This window comes from Myotis lucifugus, unplaced genomic scaffold (genome assembly GCF_000147115.1).
Source record: "Myotis lucifugus unplaced genomic scaffold, Myoluc2.0 scaffold_474, whole genome shotgun sequence".
NCBI lineage: Eukaryota > Metazoa > Chordata > Mammalia > Chiroptera > Vespertilionidae > Myotis > Myotis lucifugus.
Genome location: NW_005871522.1, coordinates 639,811 through 651,448, shown reverse-complemented (window position 1 = coordinate 651,448; position 11,638 = coordinate 639,811).

The window sequence follows — 11,638 nt, the reverse complement described above, 5'->3', positions numbered from 1 at the left end:
GGGTCTCGGCGGTGGGCCTGGCGGAGAAGGCGGCTGCTCTGGGGCTTCCCGTGACGCCCACCGCCCCGTTCCCCGCGCGGCATCCCGCGCCCTCGGCGCCTGGCGCGGGACGGGAGGCGGGCGAGGTCGGTGCACTCGCACCCCCCGACACCTCCTTACGATGACCTTGAGCGCATTCCGCAGCGTTTGGGGAAGCCTCCCGTGACGCGGACACTGCGCTGCGCCGTGGGTTCGGGTCCGCCTGCCTCTCCGGGGGAGGGAGGGGCGACCCCTTTCTCTGTAACGAGACCGGGTTTTAGTGACGGTCTCCGCGGTGATGCCTGGACATGGGCATCCCAGATCTGTTTCTGCAGCTGTTTTGTGCCAATTTGCTGTCTTTGATTTGGGGTTCGGATTCCGGGTTTTGGAGAGGGTTTTTCCTGCATGTTGAAGCGGCGAGTGCGGGATTATTTTACGTATACGTCACAAAGCAACTCGAGATAAACATTTCACTGTTTTAAAGGCTTACATTGCTTAACGTGACTTGAGTAGGCATACCTACAGGTATGGTAATAAGCTATATAACTTCTGCTGGAATTTTCTGGAAGAAACGTTGTAAAGGGAGAACACAGTAATTGTTTTCTCATAGCTTTGTTAGGAAGTGAAAATTAAACCTATACTTGGGGATGAATACTAGGGACAGATGGAGTTTGTGAACACTCTTAAGAGGTTATGAACTTTGGTTGTGAAATTACAGATGGGGCTTAAGTGAAATGAGACCTCCAGCTCCCTTCTAGTTAATGGGCAAACGCAGAAAATTGTAGTAGCTACTAATTTACAGAACGTTTATTATCGGGCTGATAATATATGTAAAGGTTGCACAAAATGCCAGAATTATCAGTAGTAGGCATCAGTTTCTTGTGAGGAATAAAATAGAATTTCTTTATTTCTAATATTTTGAGTAGAGAAATAGTTACTGTTAAAATATTGTGAAGTGGATAAGGAAAGAGTGTCTCTGGTCATCAATTTACGTTCAATTTAGGATTTTTAAAAAAGACTTTGGATGATCCCGAGAATTTCCCTAGTACTGTTTCTAACCATACCTTTAATTACCAGTTCAGAATACAGTATTTACTTAGTTCTGGACTATCTGAAGCAGTGTTACTTAAGGTGAATTCTTTGTGACTGTACAGATTGTTCCCAATTTATGATTTTTTGATTTTACAATGACGTGAAAGCAATTCCTGTTCAATAGAAACCGGATTTCAAATTTTGAATTTTGAGTTGTTCTGGGCTAGTGAGCCGCAGCTCCCAGGCAGGCACCTGATCACATCAATACTCTACAGTGAACTATGTTGGCAGAGTTTTTGGAACCTTGTTTTGGGTTTTTGCATTCCATCATGTCTATAAAACGTGTGTGTCCATCTGTGTGTCCGGTTTCTGGTGAGAAAGATGAAGCTCAAGATAATTGGCCTACTGCCCTACCGGTTTTGCTCAGTGGATAGAGCGACAGCCTGTGGGACTGAAGGGTCCCAGGTTCCTTTGCCGTCCAGGGCACTTGCATGGGTTGCAGGCTGATCCCCAGTAGGGGGTGTGCAGGAGGCAGCCGATCAATGATTCTCTCTCATCATTGTTGTTTCTATTTCTCTCTTCCTCTCCCTTCCTCTCTGAAATGAATAAAAATATACTAAAAAAATAATTGGCCTACTGTAGGCTAATGTAAGTGTTCTGTGCACATTTCAGGTAGGCTAGGGCTAGGCTAAGCCATGATGTAGGTTAGGTGTATTGAATGCACTTTCGATTTATGGTATTTTCAACTTACAATAGATTCATTGGGATATAACCCCATTGTAACTTTAGGAGCATCTGTAGTTTTAGCTGTTACAGGATAGACAAAAGGTTCCTTGGTCACCTAAGTTTGGGAAACAATGCTATCCCTTTCCTTCTAGGGCAGCGGTTCTCAACCTGTGGGTCTCGACCTCTTTGGCGGTTGAATGACCCTTTCACAGGGGTCTCCTAAGACTATCCTGTATATCAGATATTTACATTACGGTTCATAACAGTAGCAACATTACAGTTATGAAGTAGCAATGAAAATAATTTTATGGATGGTCACAGCATGAGGAACCAGAAGGTTGAGAACCACTGTTCTAGGGTCACAATTCACATTTTTACATTTGGGCTTTGAGAAATAGTGCAATAGTGTTTTCCATATTTGGCCTCAGATCTCTTTTTGTTTTGTTTTTTAGTGTAATATCTATTAATGCCCTTGAAATCTAGGTAATGTTGGTCATGGGGATCCTTACAGTGTATTTTAGATAATGTTGCCTCTCCTTTAATTTTGATGTGAGAGGTTGATGATTGTGTGTGCCTTTGCATCAGATTTGGCTCTTACTGTATTGATGAGAAATGAATTATTTGAAGTCTTACCTACAAGAAATTTAATTACAGTGTTTTTACTATTGGATTACTTACCTGATTGCACAGTTACAACTTCTGGCTGCATTCCTTAATTAACTTTTTTCCCCTTGGTATGTTAGAAATACATGAAAAAGATCCTGTTGTTTCTGAAGTTACTAATATGGATTATTTTAGAGATTAAAAATAATGCCGTTTGGTATTTCTTTGGTTTAGCTGTTAGGATTTTTTTTTTAATATATTTTATTGATTTTTACAGAGAGGAAGGGAGAGAGATAGAGAGTTAGAAACATCGATCAGCTGCCTCCTGCACACCCCCCACTGGGGATGTGCCCGCAACCCAGGTACATGCCCTTGACCGTAATCGAACCTGGTACCCTTCAGTCCGCAGGCCGACGCTCTATCCACTGAGCCAAACCGGTTTCGGCTAGCTGTTAGGATTTTAACTGCTGAGAAAGCAGTTAATATATATTCATGTAAATATTTCCTTATGCTTATTAGATGCTTAATTAAATGTGTTTTCTTTCTTCTCTCTTTGATTAAGAATAAATTGGGAGACGGGAATCAATTATTTTGTCCAAGTATTTTGTTCAGTTTGGAAGACATTATGGTATTGTGAAAAGGAGATGAGCTTTGGAGTTGGACATAGAGATAGAATGACCTTTCAACTCAGAAGAGTTGGGTTGAAATCCAGCCCCATTGGTCCAAAGTCACATAGCTGATTCATCATGTAGCCCTTTTTTTAAAAAAAATATTTTTATTTTTACTTATGGATTTTAAGGATAGAGATAGACATCGATTTGTTCTACTTATGTATACATTCATTGGGTGCTTTTTGTATATGCCCTGACTGGGCATTGAACCCCCAGCCTTTGTTGAGGAATAAAATTTGTGTTGATATTATGCTCTAACCAACTGAGCTATCTGACCAGGGCTCACCTTTCCTTTTTGAACTTCTGATTCCTCATCTGTAAACTGGGATGAAACCTGTTATATAAGGCTTTTATGCGAATTAAATTAAATAGACTGTGGAGTTTACAATTCCTGAAAAAAAAGCAGCTGAAGCCAAACATTGTTGACTTCCTTCCCCTAAAGTCTTTTCCAGAACGAGTTATGTGTGGGCATAATAAAGTTGTGCCCTTAGAGACCTTAACAGTTTGTAGGGAAGATACACGTGTATATAAAGAGAACATTTTATGCAGAGGGTATTGTGAAAGAGAAGGTGATGCTTCTACAGAATACAGAATAGGAGAGGATGGAAGGGATAGCAGGAGAAAAGGCATGAAGAAAGTTTTGAGACAATCCTAGGTTTGAATCCCAGCCAAAACATGGCCCTCGTTATCTTTTACTCCTTTGGATGTTATGTTTATTTGTAGAATGGGATGGGGACACCTACTTCAAGTGTACATTTCAGTGGAGTGGCTCTTGGATAGTAAGTGCCCTATGGGTATTGATCATGATGATGATGTTCACCCCTGCTGATGCCACTCATAGTTTGGGACAGCCCGTGTTTCTAGGAATGAATTTGGGGCGAGATTTTAAATAATTATACATATCACGATAAGGCAGTTGGTGTTTATCCTGTAGGTGGGGGAAACCATGGACAGGCATTGAACAACATGAAGGCGGAGAGGAGAACTTGGAGTGTAGGAGATCTTGTCTCCAGAGTCTGGCCTATTGGGAAAGGCTGATGAAGTCATTTGACGCAGGAGGAATTGGTCTGGAATCACTAGACTGTCAAATGTGTTGACGTTTGTGGGTATGACTTTATTCAGATGTTGGATAAAATAAGGGTATGATTTTATCAAAGTGTTGAGAGTGAAAATGAAAAGACTAGTAAAGCATTTTATTCCATTTCAGATGTTTTCAAGTTTCAATAGTGTCTTTAAAAGGCAAAGCAACTTTAAAAAAAACATTACATTTGTTTATAGTAAGTTGATCACTTTGCTTATAGTTATATTCTTATAATTTAGGTTTAATTTCTTGATCTGTCCGAAAATAATCTATATGTTTGCAAATGGTCTATATCAGGGGTGGGCAACCCCTGGCACGCGTGCCAAATATGGCACGCCAGTAACTTTTGCTGGCACGCGAAACCCTCTCTTAAAATCTTCCATTTACAATTTTTTTTCTTAATATCGACTTTTTTGTTTTTCAGATAAATTCAGTGTAGGTGCATCTTAGATAAATAATTTTATATAACAAGTTATCTTTTTTTTAAAAATATATTTTATTGATTTTTTACAGAGAGGAAGGGAGAGAGATAGAGAGCTAGAAACATCGATGAGAGAGAAACATCGATCAGCTGCCTGCTGCACATCTCCCACTGGGGATGTGCCCGCAACCCAGGTACATGCCCTTGACCGGAATCGAACCTGGGACCTTTCAGTCCGCAGGCCGACGCTCTATCCACTGAGCCAAACCGGTTTCGGCATAACAAATTATCTTAAAGACCATAGACATGGATTGACGAGAGAGGGGAAGAGCAATTTCTGTGCCTCTGCCTTAACTCTCCCTGCCTTCCTAGATCAGACCAGTGTTTTGGTTTCATCCACATACGCTTGTGAATCTTTGTTCTCAGTGATGATTTTGTTAAGTCTCATAATAGGAGTAGCCCGACGGATGAAAGTAGTAGCTCGTGCATATCTCTGAAGGTCATGAAATATAAACCTGATGTAAAATCTCTGTCATCAGTGATGCAGCAGCAAAAGTCCCACTGATAATATCAAACGGAGTCATAAAGTTTTCTGTCGGACTACCAGTGTACATGTATACATTAAAAAATAAATGTATTTTTCATCATCATATACTGTGTTTTTGTCGCTCGAATGAATTTTATTATTTCTTCAAGGTTCTTCACATACGTACACCTTAAGAGATATCAAGTAGGCGTAACATGTTCTCAAAAAATTAGGGTTGGCATGCAGAAGAATTTTGAGTCAGAGATTTTGCTGGTTTTGGCATGCACTCACAAAAAGGTTGCCCACCCCTGGTCTATATGTTGTATATGTGATCTTTATATCTGTCTGTATATCCTGACAGAAGTGATAACAATATCCTTTTGACTGCGTATGGGTTAGTTCAGTGGTTCTCAACCTTGGCTGCACATTAGAATCACCTGGGAATCTTTTTAAAATCCTGATTTCTGGGCCTCATCCTCCTGAAATTCTGTTTCTTTGTTATGGGGTGGGGCCACAACATTAGTAACAAAGAAACAGAATTTCCGGAGGATAAGGCCCAAAAATCAGGATTTTAAAAAGATTCCGAGGTGATTCTAATGTGCACCCAAGGTTGAGATCCACTGGGTTAGTTGGTTGTGTTTCTTTTTGCTCTTTATCTTTTGAGCATCACTGTAGCACCTGTTTTTGTGTGTGGATCCAGTGCGTTTAACCAAGTAGTAATCACTCTTTTTCTTCAGTTTGTCTTAACTTGGGTATGGTGGTGTCCTTTCAAGGTAGTTTTCCTGCCTTGAATGCAGCTCCATTCATCTTTGAACTATTTCTTGCTCCTGACACAAGGTGTCTGAGACATGTTTTGTGTTTTTCCTGCCCAGTACCTGTTAGCTGGTTCTTTTTTATTTTTTCAGAGGGGAAGATTTCACTTTATTGTTACACCAATCTCACAAATAAACCCAATACAGCCAGAAACACTGAGCAGATAAAGTGCTATCAGCTGATTCATTTAACCTCTTTTATCTGGAGCGGAATTTAGGTACCAGAACCTAGTGGTTTGCGTCCTGATTGCTACTGGGATGCCCCTGTTTTCACTGGACAGACTTGAGATAGATACATTTTGATTTTATGGATATTTCCATTTCATACCATTGAAAAATTTACATTTTTAGCAATATTAGTTACTTTTCTTTTCCCTACAATATAAATATAGTAGTTTGAAAACACTAATAAAAATGATTGTAGGTTTATATTTTATTAGTTATTTTTGTTCCTAAAACTTATCCACATAAGGATGTATAGTTGACATTCTGAATTACAAAATCATTTTAAAGTATTTTCTCTCTGATTATGTTACCGATTTGATTATTTGGTTTATTTGCATGAAATTCTTAACGTTTAAGGATTGTTTTAATTTATGTAATGTATTTAGTGTGTAAACATTTATGTGGTTTAGAAGTTAAGGCTGTATTACAAAGGTATGTTTACAGCTTCCCATTTCTGTCCTTTGTACCTGTTCCCCTCCTGCCCCATTTTTATTAGTTTCTGGTTTTTGCAAATATAAGTTTATACATGTATTTTTTATTTCTCTTCCTTTCTTAAACAAAGTCTAGAACTCTGTGTTCACTGTTTCTTCCTTTTTACTTAATGTATTCTGGAGGTGACTTCATATGAGCTCTTTTTTTTTTTCTTTTGTGCTTGTAGTTTGTCTCCTAATGATGAACAGTTGGGTTGTTTATATTCTATCGTTTCAGTGAATACTTTGTGGATATATTGTTTTTTATTTGTGCAAGAATAGCTTTAAGATTGATTTTGGGGTAATAAGTCAATCAATATGTTTGTAATTCTGGTCATGTCAAAAATTATATTTAAAAAAACATCTCATTATGTCACCCTTTTACTTAAAACTCTCAGTGGCTTCCTATTGCTTTAAAGACAGAACTACATCACATGGCCTCAAGGGCTTTGGGACTTCTGCCTTAACTGCGCACCACATCTCCCCTTGCTTTTCTAGCTGTAGCCATGCTAGTCCTGCTAGTTCCTGTGCCCATCATCTCCACCAGGGAGTGTGGCACTTGTTCTTTTCCTCTGCCTGGAATGCTTTTCTGTCCTTGTTTCATTATTCCTAGTCTTTAGAGCTTGTCTCAAACATAGCTTTTGCATGAAGTTTTTCTGTGTGAGTTTGTACATTTGTCCAGTAAAGGTAGAGACAATAGACCAGGAAACCCTCATACCCACTAAAACAGCCATCCATTTGCTGAAGATTTTTTTGACCAATAGGAGGAAGTCTGGCCTCCTATTAGAGACGTTGCTATTCTCCCTGATGCTTATCAAATTTATAGTGCTACATTAGTTTACCTAATTTATGAATTTTTCTTTTATATATATATATATATATATATATATATATATATTTCAGAGAGTAAGGGAGAGGGAGATAGAAACATCAGTGATGAGACAGAATCATTGATTGGCTGCCTCCTGCACAACCCCTACTGGGGATCGAGCCCGCACATGTGCCCTTGACTGGAACCCTTCAGTCTGCAGGCCAACGCTCTATCCATTGAACCAAACCAGCTAGGGCGAGTTTTTATTTTCCAAAAAAGGCTGAGGTTAATGAAAGCAGAGACTGTTCCTGTTTTTGCTCATAATTATTTTATACTACTTTGCTCAATGCCTGGTTTGTGAGTGCTCAAACCCCTTGGACAGTAACTAGAATTGTCCAAGGGAAGGTGGAGGCTGTGTGTTTATGTCTGGTCTTCTGCACAGAGGTCTCTCAGTCGGTGGTTATTAGGGACCCAAGTTAACAAGGTGTAGGAGCTGACGGAGCAGCTTATAGACAATGAGGCTGTTATCTATATGGCTGATGCTGGACTTTGATGTTCACAGAGCAAGCATTTGGGAATGGAAGATGGATGTGTAGTGGGGAAGAGAATATGAACAAGCTAGAGGTCACAGCAGGCCAGATTGAAAGCTGTGTTAGTTCTGTTGTCTGTGACCTTGGTTGTGTGGGTGACCTACAAGAGCTGGACCCTTATCATGGAGCTAACTACACACACTTGGCCCAGGAGGCAGAGGAGCTCAGGGAAGGGAAGGTACAAGAAGGTGCTGCAGCTGATGCAGGCCCAATCATGCCTTGAATCAGTGAGGTCGATTGGAAGATCAGTAGGTGCCCCTTTGCCTTGTGCCCTCTGCCTGCTGCACAAGACTCTCTCTTGTGGCCTGCCAAAACCAGAAATAAACAGGAGAGGAAATTCTGGGGAATGTGATTCAGCTAAGTTAAAACATTACAAAGCAAAATGATGAGTTTGGGTTTTAAATTCCCAACTCAGGTTCTACATAAAGTGAGTTTCTGTGTCTGCCCTAAAAGTACAAATTGAACTCCCAATTTGTAAGTGAAAGTATTGATTGGTAAGGAATGGGATCCTGAAAATTGAATTATGAGCATATGGTCATATTCTGATTAACCTGGAGACCTTGAAACCCTAAATTCTGCTGGACTACCTTTGCCAATAGCAAGTCTTTACATTTGGTGTCTGAGGAACTTAATCTCCATTCCCTGAAAAACCTGTAATTGGCCTCTCCTAGGATAGTCCAAGCAGATATCAAAGTGTGAGGTGCAGTGGAGGATGAAGATGGTAAGTAAATGCCAGTACTCATCACCTCCCACAACCACATCAAAATTACTACTAAAATACAAAAGAAACATCATTCAGAATCACCTGAAAGCTGGCTGAATGGAAATCCTACAACTAGAGAAGCAAAGAAGAAAGTACATCAAGACTGGTAGGAGGTGTGGAGGTTCAGAATGGGCTGGTACAACACCCACGTGTGCCATATTTTAATCAGGAGGGATATCTCTGTTGCAGAGCCCCGCTGAGGGGCAAGAGGTCCCAGCCCCACACCAGAGCCCCAGCCCAGGGTTCCAGAGCTGGGAAGAGAAGTCCCTATAACTTTGGGCTGTAAAAACCAGTGGGGATTGTGGCTGAGTGACACAGAGGCTGTTGGAGGCCCAGGTGTTCCTCTTAAAGGGCTGGTCCACGAACTTACTAGGACTCGATCCCTCTGAGTTCCAGCTCTAGGCAGCTTTTGGGGAACCCAGGGATGTATGGGGAGGAACTGGACTGTATGACATCTGAGTAGGACTCAGGGCGGCTTTCTCCCAGGTGGGGATCCTCGCAGGGGTCATTGCAGAGCTGATTGACAGCCATATCCAAGTTTCTATCAGCCTGGCTCACACTTGTCTCTCTACCCTAGTGATTCCCTCAGAACCTGCCCCATCCTATTTGCAGCTTCACTCAAGCTGTTTGCAGGAACTTTCCCATATGAATGGCCTGTCCTGACTCAGGCTTCAGACTTTGCTAAAATCTTTCAGACAAGCAGCAGTTGGCGTCAGTGTGCCCCAAACCTATCAATAAAAGGTTCAAGACCTGACACTAGCACCAGCCTGCCTTACTTTATAGCTGGACCTTGCCTGGGCACTTCACAAGCCCAATACAAGAAGCAGCCATCTGCTGACCTTTCTGTAGCTCCTTTGGGTGGCCCTAGGCAGTGGCTGACTGCACCTCCTGGGAGGCACCAGAGCCAGTGCACCCGGTGGACAGCTTCAGACCATACTAGATTACAGCTCTACACATCTACAAGTGACACACTCAAGGGGCAGACTCAGCACCAAAGCCCCACTGAACCAAGTCCTGATCCATAAGAGTGTCTCCTGCACAGCTGCTCTCCCACTGTAGTCCCAGTTGGTCCTCACAGCCAATTGGCCTGGAGGTCAATTCCTCCCGGTGACACCAATAGCAATCAAGGCTCAACTACAACAAGACTGTGCACACAGCCCACACAGGGGCACACCTAGAGGCTGAGCCACTGGATCCTACAGGATACCTAATGGATAAGGCTGCTCTACCTAATACATAGAAACAAACACAGGGAAGCATCCAAAATGTGGAGATAAACATGTCAAATGAAAGAAATGGAAGCAAGCAAACTACTGGGTACAGATTTAACCATTGTTACACGGTTACTCATGAGACCTTCAAGGGACTTAGTGAGACTTTGAAGTATCTTAGTGAGAATTTCAAGAACCTTAGAACATCAAAGACATGAAAAGGGATCAGTCAGAAATTAAGCACACACTAACTGAAATTAAGAATTATTTACAGGGATTCAACAGTAGAGGATTCTGAGAATCAAATCAATGATTTGGAATGAGGAAGCAGAAAACACCCAATCGGAAGAGCAAAAAATAAAAAAATATGAAGATAGTGTAAGGAGCTTCTGGGACAGCTTTAAGTGTATCAACATTAGCATCATGGGGGTGCCAGAATGAGAAGAGAGAGAGTAAGATACTGAAAACCTATTTGAAGAAATAATGACAGAAAACTTTCTTATAAGTCCCAGAAGTACAGAGTCCCAAACAAGAGGAACCCAAAGAGGCCCATACCAAGACACATCATAATTAAAATGCCAAGGATTAAAGACAGAGAATCTTAAAAGCAGCAAGAGAAAAGCAGTTAGTTACCTACAAAGGAGCACCCATATGACTGTCAGTTGATTTCTCAACCGAAACTATGCATGCCAGAAGGGAGTGGCAAGAAATATTTAAAGTGATGAAAAGCAGGAACCTACAGCCAAGATTACTCTACCCAGCAAAGCTATCAGCTAAAGAGCTTCACAGACAAGAAAAAGCTAAAGGAATTCATCACCAGCAAACCTGTATTACATGATAAATAAACTGGTGAATAAAATGAATCAGGTATGGAAACATGGAGTAGACTGATGAATCTCAGAGGGAAGCGGGGATGGGGAAGAGATTAGCCAAAGATCTTACATGCATATATGCATTACCTATGGACACAGACAATAGGGTGGTGAAGGCCTGGGGTGGGGCACGAACCAGGTGAAGGAGGGCATTGGGAGTAATAAGGGGGACATCTGTAATACCCTCAACAATAAAGGTTTGAGAAAAAAAAGGTGAGTTGCAAAATATGACCCAGGAGGTGTGCTACCTTCTAAAAGGTTGTCTGGTTTGCCACTATATAGTTAGGAACCTGGAGAATATGTTTGGGAATGAATGTTAAGGATGTAGGATAATGGTGGAAGGAGTTAAAGTTGGGTTAGACTGAATTTATTGATAAGGACCTATAAGCAGAGATTCTGCATTCAGTGTTGTAGCTTGAGGGGTTACAAAGGTCCCCTGTTGCACCTGAAACCTCTCAAAATGTAACCTGTGCTAATTAAGCAGAGTTGAGCTGCTAGAACTACCTTGGTGTACCATAGAGGAAGGGTTCATAAATTTAGGGAGACTGGAGTGTTGGAATGGATTTGTCATGAAAGACCTGCTTGCCCACCCTGGGCGATTCAATGCTCATGCCTTATCCCACAGCTATGAGACATTTGTGAAGGGAGTCCAGTATTCTTTTTTTTTTTTTAATATATATATTACTGATTTTTTACAGAGAGGAAGGGAGAGGGAAAGGGATAGAGAGTTAGAAACATTGATGAGAGAGAAGCATCGATCAGCTGCCTCATGCACACTCCCTACTGGGGATGTGCCCGCAACCAAG